This window comes from Phyllobates terribilis, unplaced genomic scaffold (genome assembly GCF_046119375.1).
Source record: "Phyllobates terribilis strain yellow unplaced genomic scaffold, ASM4611937v1 Scaffold_5547__1_contigs__length_50871, whole genome shotgun sequence".
Taxonomy (NCBI): Eukaryota; Metazoa; Chordata; class Amphibia; order Anura; family Dendrobatidae; genus Phyllobates; species Phyllobates terribilis.
In genome coordinates, this window is record NW_027368294.1 from 43,212 (window position 1) to 50,872 (window position 7,661).

The 7,661-nt window shown below is 45.1% G+C and overlaps 6 non-coding genes across 6 annotated transcripts; all 6 read left to right on the forward strand.

Moving 5' to 3' along the window:
• The first annotated feature begins 696 nt into the window (after window positions 1-696).
• Window positions 697-887, forward strand: LOC141250317 (U2 spliceosomal RNA). The gene has a single exon (XR_012312604.1). It is a non-coding gene; the product is annotated as a U2 spliceosomal RNA (small nuclear RNA).
• A 1,115-nt stretch (window positions 888-2,002) lies between these two features.
• LOC141250318 (U2 spliceosomal RNA) lies at window positions 2,003-2,193 on the forward strand. Its single transcript, XR_012312605.1, has one exon. It is a non-coding gene; the product is annotated as a U2 spliceosomal RNA (small nuclear RNA).
• Window positions 2,194-3,308: 1,115 nt separating this feature from the next.
• On the forward strand, window positions 3,309-3,499 carry LOC141250319 (U2 spliceosomal RNA). Its single transcript, XR_012312606.1, has one exon. It is a non-coding gene; the product is annotated as a U2 spliceosomal RNA (small nuclear RNA).
• Window positions 3,500-4,614: 1,115 nt separating this feature from the next.
• Window positions 4,615-4,805, forward strand: LOC141250320 (U2 spliceosomal RNA). Its single transcript, XR_012312607.1, has one exon. It is a non-coding gene; the product is annotated as a U2 spliceosomal RNA (small nuclear RNA).
• A 1,115-nt stretch (window positions 4,806-5,920) lies between these two features.
• LOC141250321 (U2 spliceosomal RNA) lies at window positions 5,921-6,111 on the forward strand. The gene has a single exon (XR_012312608.1). It is a non-coding gene; the product is annotated as a U2 spliceosomal RNA (small nuclear RNA).
• Window positions 6,112-7,227: 1,116 nt separating this feature from the next.
• LOC141250322 (U2 spliceosomal RNA) lies at window positions 7,228-7,418 on the forward strand. Its single transcript, XR_012312609.1, has one exon. It is a non-coding gene; the product is annotated as a U2 spliceosomal RNA (small nuclear RNA).
• The last annotated feature ends 243 nt before the right edge of the window (window positions 7,419-7,661 follow it).

Here is a 7,661-nt window from a genome sequence, read left to right on the forward strand (position 1 = left end):
GGTATGTGCGCTGGTTACTCTGCTGCGCTTAAAATTTCTTTTTTGGTTTGCTACAATGCCTTTTCTGAAACGTTGTCTCCTTCTGCTGGAACACTGACTTCTTTCATTTAATGCCTGCAGACTATAAAAGAGAACCCAACCCAAAAAGTTTGGTTGATTAGTCTGTGGCATTCTGTTAAACTGTTGCTTATGGCGGTCTCTGTGAGCTTCTCAGCGACATTCAGCCAGCCAGGTATCCTGCCTGCAGTAGATGGAATGTGGCAATGGAACGCTGGCTGCGCGTGTCATAATAGGCTCTGAGCCTTTATATACCTGTGCACAGCAGCAGCCACCTTCAGTCTGCTGCTGGACAGCCAGCAGCAGCAGCAGCAGGAGAGGTATGTAATCAGGAGCCCTCCTGCTAAGGGTAGACAGCTGCTCGTTCCACCCCACCCCCCGCCTTAATTGGTTCTCCTCCCTTCCAACGGTGTTGAGGCGGGTGGGAACAGCAGGGGGTGAAGGTGCTGTGTTTAAAGAGGTGGAGTTATGCAGATCTAAAACGCGTGGATTGCAGCAGCAGCAAGCCGAAAAGTGCAGGCATGTAAGGGATCTAGAGGTTGACAACATGTCTTCTTAACGGGAGTCCAGGAGCTCATCTCCACAAATGGACTTTTCAGGATCCTTGGGTGGCTCCGTAGTTTGAAACCAATTCTGGTTATCGCTTCTCGGCCTTTTGGCTAAGATCAAGTGTAGTATCTGTTCTTATCAGTTTAATATCTGATACGTCCCCTATCTGGGGACCATATATTAAATGGATTTTTAGAACAGGGAGATGGAAAAAGAGCTTGCTCTGTCCACTCCACGCATTGACCTGGTATTGCAGTATCTCCAGGACCGGTGCACCCCTTCTTTAATGCAGTTTCTAAAATCAGAAAGAATTGAATTCAATGTTTTTTGTTCATTTTGCTTGTTTGTCGGATTTTGGGATGGACTCTTTGGCTTTGCTTTTCTTCTCCTCATTGGATTTTTCATGTTCAAAGTTGCAGAAGCCAGATTACAAGCTCATTTTGGTTCATCTTCAGCAACTGTGCATTGCATTGCCATGTAATGTGATGCAATGCTATCTTTCTAGCTCTCCCTTTTTACTTCCTTTTGGATAAACAGACATATTAGGCAAGCATTTTGGAGCTTTCACCTAAATAACTACAGGTGGTGAGATAAGCTGCACAATATAATTGACCTTTCAGTATATTGTTGCACACACACCATCTATTTAGCAAATGCCCTTGTTATCAACAGCAGCCTTTTAAACTCACCTGAGCTAACAGGTATGTGCGCTGGTTACTCTGCTGCGCTTAAAATTTCTTTTTTGGTTTGCTACAATGCCTTTTCTGAAACGTTGTCTCCTTCTGCTGGAACACTGACTTCTTTCATTTAATGCCTGCAGACTATAAAAGAGAACCCAACCCAAAAAGTTTGGTTGATTAGTCTGTGGCATTCTGTTAAACTGTTGCTTATGGCGGTCTCTGTGAGCTTCTCAGCGACATTCAGCCAGCCAGGTATCCTGCCTGCAGTAGATGGAATGTGGCAATGGAACGCTGGCTGCGCGTGTCATAATAGGCTCTGAGCCTTTATATACCTGTGCACAGCAGCAGCCACCTTCAGTCTGCTGCTGGACAGCCAGCAGCAGCAGCAGCAGGAGAGGTATGTAATCAGGAGCCCTCCTGCTAAGGGTAGACAGCTGCTCGTTCCACCCCACCCCCCGCCTTAATTGGTTCTCCTCCCTTCCAACGGTGTTGAGGCGGGTGGGAACAGCAGGGGGTGAAGGTGCTGTGTTTAAAGAGGTGGAGTTATGCAGATCTAAAACGCGTGGATTGCAGCAGCAGCAAGCCGAAAAGTGCAGGCATGTAAGGGATCTAGAGGTTGACAACATGTCTTCTTAACGGGAGTCCAGGAGCTCATCTCCACAAATGGACTTTTCAGGATCCTTGGGTGGCTCCGTAGTTTGAAACCAATTCTGGTTATCGCTTCTCGGCCTTTTGGCTAAGATCAAGTGTAGTATCTGTTCTTATCAGTTTAATATCTGATACGTCCCCTATCTGGGGACCATATATTAAATGGATTTTTAGAACAGGGAGATGGAAAAAGAGCTTGCTCTGTCCACTCCACGCATTGACCTGGTATTGCAGTATCTCCAGGACCGGTGCACCCCTTCTTTAATGCAGTTTCTAAAATCAGAAAGAATTGAATTCAATGTTTTTTGTTCATTTTGCTTGTTTGTCGGATTTTGGGATGGACTCTTTGGCTTTGCTTTTCTTCTCCTCATTGGATTTTTCATGTTCAAAGTTGCAGAAGCCAGATTACAAGCTCATTTTGGTTCATCTTCAGCAACTGTGCATTGCATTGCCATGTAATGTGATGCAATGCTATCTTTCTAGCTCTCCCTTTTTACTTCCTTTTGGATAAACAGACATATTAGGCAAGCATTTTGGAGCTTTCACCTAAATAACTACAGGTGGTGAGATAAGCTGCACAATATAATTGACCTTTCAGTATATTGTTGCACACACACCATCTATTTAGCAAATGCCCTTGTTATCAACAGCAGCCTTTTAAACTCACCTGAGCTAACAGGTATGTGCGCTGGTTACTCTGCTGCGCTTAAAATTTCTTTTTTGGTTTGCTACAATGCCTTTTCTGAAACGTTGTCTCCTTCTGCTGGAACACTGACTTCTTTCATTTAATGCCTGCAGACTATAAAAGAGAACCCAACCCAAAAAGTTTGGTTGATTAGTCTGTGGCATTCTGTTAAACTGTTGCTTATGGCGGTCTCTGTGAGCTTCTCAGCGACATTCAGCCAGCCAGGTATCCTGCCTGCAGTAGATGGAATGTGGCAATGGAACGCTGGCTGCGCGTGTCATAATAGGCTCTGAGCCTTTATATACCTGTGCACAGCAGCAGCCACCTTCAGTCTGCTGCTGGACAGCCAGCAGCAGCAGCAGCAGGAGAGGTATGTAATCAGGAGCCCTCCTGCTAAGGGTAGACAGCTGCTCGTTCCACCCCACCCCCCGCCTTAATTGGTTCTCCTCCCTTCCAACGGTGTTGAGGCGGGTGGGAACAGCAGGGGGTGAAGGTGCTGTGTTTAAAGAGGTGGAGTTATGCAGATCTAAAACGCGTGGATTGCAGCAGCAGCAAGCCGAAAAGTGCAGGCATGTAAGGGATCTAGAGGTTGACAACATGTCTTCTTAACGGGAGTCCAGGAGCTCATCTCCACAAATGGACTTTTCAGGATCCTTGGGTGGCTCCGTAGTTTGAAACCAATTCTGGTTATCGCTTCTCGGCCTTTTGGCTAAGATCAAGTGTAGTATCTGTTCTTATCAGTTTAATATCTGATACGTCCCCTATCTGGGGACCATATATTAAATGGATTTTTAGAACAGGGAGATGGAAAAAGAGCTTGCTCTGTCCACTCCACGCATTGACCTGGTATTGCAGTATCTCCAGGACCGGTGCACCCCTTCTTTAATGCAGTTTCTAAAATCAGAAAGAATTGAATTCAATGTTTTTTGTTCATTTTGCTTGTTTGTCGGATTTTGGGATGGACTCTTTGGCTTTGCTTTTCTTCTCCTCATTGGATTTTTCATGTTCAAAGTTGCAGAAGCCAGATTACAAGCTCATTTTGGTTCATCTTCAGCAACTGTGCATTGCATTGCCATGTAATGTGATGCAATGCTATCTTTCTAGCTCTCCCTTTTTACTTCCTTTTGGATAAACAGACATATTAGGCAAGCATTTTGGAGCTTTCACCTAAATAACTACAGGTGGTGAGATAAGCTGCACAATATAATTGACCTTTCAGTATATTGTTGCACACACACCATCTATTTAGCAAATGCCCTTGTTATCAACAGCAGCCTTTTAAACTCACCTGAGCTAACAGGTATGTGCGCTGGTTACTCTGCTGCGCTTAAAATTTCTTTTTTGGTTTGCTACAATGCCTTTTCTGAAACGTTGTCTCCTTCTGCTGGAACACTGACTTCTTTCATTTAATGCCTGCAGACTATAAAAGAGAACCCAACCCAAAAAGTTTGGTTGATTAGTCTGTGGCATTCTGTTAAACTGTTGCTTATGGCGGTCTCTGTGAGCTTCTCAGCGACATTCAGCCAGCCAGGTATCCTGCCTGCAGTAGATGGAATGTGGCAATGGAACGCTGGCTGCGCGTGTCATAATAGGCTCTGAGCCTTTATATACCTGTGCACAGCAGCAGCCACCTTCAGTCTGCTGCTGGACAGCCAGCAGCAGCAGCAGCAGGAGAGGTATGTAATCAGGAGCCCTCCTGCTAAGGGTAGACAGCTGCTCGTTCCACCCCACCCCCCGCCTTAATTGGTTCTCCTCCCTTCCAACGGTGTTGAGGCGGGTGGGAACAGCAGGGGGTGAAGGTGCTGTGTTTAAAGAGGTGGAGTTATGCAGATCTAAAACGCGTGGATTGCAGCAGCAGCAAGCCGAAAAGTGCAGGCATGTAAGGGATCTAGAGGTTGACAACATGTCTTCTTAACGGGAGTCCAGGAGCTCATCTCCACAAATGGACTTTTCAGGATCCTTGGGTGGCTCCGTAGTTTGAAACCAATTCTGGTTATCGCTTCTCGGCCTTTTGGCTAAGATCAAGTGTAGTATCTGTTCTTATCAGTTTAATATCTGATACGTCCCCTATCTGGGGACCATATATTAAATGGATTTTTAGAACAGGGAGATGGAAAAAGAGCTTGCTCTGTCCACTCCACGCATTGACCTGGTATTGCAGTATCTCCAGGACCGGTGCACCCCTTCTTTAATGCAGTTTCTAAAATCAGAAAGAATTGAATTCAATGTTTTTTGTTCATTTTGCTTGTTTGTCGGATTTTGGGATGGACTCTTTGGCTTTGCTTTTCTTCTCCTCATTGGATTTTTCATGTTCAAAGTTGCAGAAGCCAGATTACAAGCTCATTTTGGTTCATCTTCAGCAACTGTGCATTGCATTGCCATGTAATGTGATGCAATGCTATCTTTCTAGCTCTCCCTTTTTACTTCCTTTTGGATAAACAGACATATTAGGCAAGCATTTTGGAGCTTTCACCTAAATAACTACAGGTGGTGAGATAAGCTGCACAATATAATTGACCTTTCAGTATATTGTTGCACACACACCATCTATTTAGCAAATGCCCTTGTTATCAACAGCAGCCTTTTAAACTCACCTGAGCTAACAGGTATGTGCGCTGGTTACTCTGCTGCGCTTAAAATTTCTTTTTTGGTTTGCTACAATGCCTTTTCTGAAACGTTGTCTCCTTCTGCTGGAACACTGACTTCTTTCATTTAATGCCTGCAGACTATAAAAGAGAACCCAACCCAAAAAGTTTGGTTGATTAGTCTGTGGCATTCTGTTAAACTGTTGCTTATGGCGGTCTCTGTGAGCTTCTCAGCGACATTCAGCCAGCCAGGTATCCTGCCTGCAGTAGATGGAATGTGGCAATGGAACGCTGGCTGCGCGTGTCATAATAGGCTCTGAGCCTTTATATACCTGTGCACAGCAGCAGCCACCTTCAGTCTGCTGCTGGACAGCCAGCAGCAGCAGCAGCAGGAGAGGTATGTAATCAGGAGCCCTCCTGCTAAGGGTAGACAGCTGCTCGTTCCACCCCACCCCCCGCCTTAATTGGTTCTCCTCCCTTCCAACGGTGTTGAGGCGGGTGGGAACAGCAGGGGGTGAAGGTGCTGTGTTTAAAGAGGTGGAGTTATGCAGATCTAAAACGCGTGGATTGCAGCAGCAGCAAGCCGAAAAGTGCAGGCATGTAAGGGATCTAGAGGTTGACAACATGTCTTCTTAACGGGAGTCCAGGAGCTCATCTCCACAAATGGACTTTTCAGGATCCTTGGGTGGCTCCGTAGTTTGAAACCAATTCTGGTTATCGCTTCTCGGCCTTTTGGCTAAGATCAAGTGTAGTATCTGTTCTTATCAGTTTAATATCTGATACGTCCCCTATCTGGGGACCATATATTAAATGGATTTTTAGAACAGGGAGATGGAAAAAGAGCTTGCTCTGTCCACTCCACGCATTGACCTGGTATTGCAGTATCTCCAGGACCGGTGCACCCCTTCTTTAATGCAGTTTCTAAAATCAGAAAGAATTGAATTCAATGTTTTTTGTTCATTTTGCTTGTTTGTCGGATTTTGGGATGGACTCTTTGGCTTTGCTTTTCTTCTCCTCATTGGATTTTTCATGTTCAAAGTTGCAGAAGCCAGATTACAAGCTCATTTTGGTTCATCTTCAGCAACTGTGCATTGCATTGCCATGTAATGTGATGCAATGCTATCTTTCTAGCTCTCCCTTTTTACTTCCTTTTGGATAAACAGACATATTAGGCAAGCATTTTGGAGCTTTCACCTAAATAACTACAGGTGGTGAGATAAGCTGCACAATATAATTGACCTTTCAGTATATTGTTGCACACACACCATCTATTTAGCAAATGCCCTTGTTATCAACAGCAGCCTTTTAAACTCACCTGAGCTAACAGGTATGTGCGCTGGTTACTCTGCTGCGCTTAAAATTTCTTTTTTGGTTTGCTACAATGCCTTTTCTGAAACGTTGTCTCCTTCTGCTGGAACACTGACTTCTTTCATTTAATGCCTGCAGACTATAAAAGAGAACCCAACCCAAAAAGTTTGGTTGATTAGTCTGTGGCATTCTGTTAAACTGTTGCTTATGGCGGTCTCTGTGAGCTTCTCAGCGACATTCAGCCAGCCAGGTATCCTGCCTGCAGTAGATGGAATGTGGCAATGGAACGCTGGCTGCGCGTGTCATAATAGGCTCTGAGCCTTTATATACCTGTGCACAGCAGCAGCCACCTTCAGTCTGCTGCTGGACAGCCAGCAGCAGCAGCAGCAGGAGAGGTATGTAATCAGGAGCCCTCCTGCTAAGGGTAGACAGCTGCTCGTTCCACCCCACCCCCCGCCTTAATTGGTTCTCCTCCCTTCCAACGGTGTTGAGGCGGGTGGGAACAGCAGGGGGTGAAGGTGCTGTGTTTAAAGAGGTGGAGTTATGCAGATCTAAAACGCGTGGATTGCAGCAGCAGCAAGCCGAAAAGTGCAGGCATGTAAGGGATCTAGAGGTTGACAACATGTCTTCTTAACGGGAGTCCAGGAGCTCATCTCCACAAATGGACTTTTCAGGATCCCTTGGGTGGCTCCGTAGTTTGAAACCAATTCTGGTTATCGCTTCTCGGCCTTTTGGCTAAGATCAAGTGTAGTATCTGTTCTTATCAGTTTAATATCTGATACGTCCCCTATCTGGGGACCATATATTAAATGGATTTTTAGAACAGGGAGATGGAAAAAGAGCTTGCTCTGTCCACTCCACGCATTGACCTGGTATTGCAGTATCTCCAGGACCGGTGCACCCCTTCTTTAATGCAGTTTCTAAAATCAGAAAGAATTGAATTCAATGTTTTTTGTTCATTTTGCTTGTTTGTCGGATTTTGGGATGGACTCTTTGGCTTTGCTTTTCTTCTCCTCATTGGATTTTTCATGTTCAAAGTTGCAGAAGCCAGATTACAAGCTCATTTTGGTTCATCTTCAGCAACTGTGCATTGCATTGCCATGTAATGTGATGCAATGCTATCTTTCTAGCTCTCCCTTTTTACTTCCT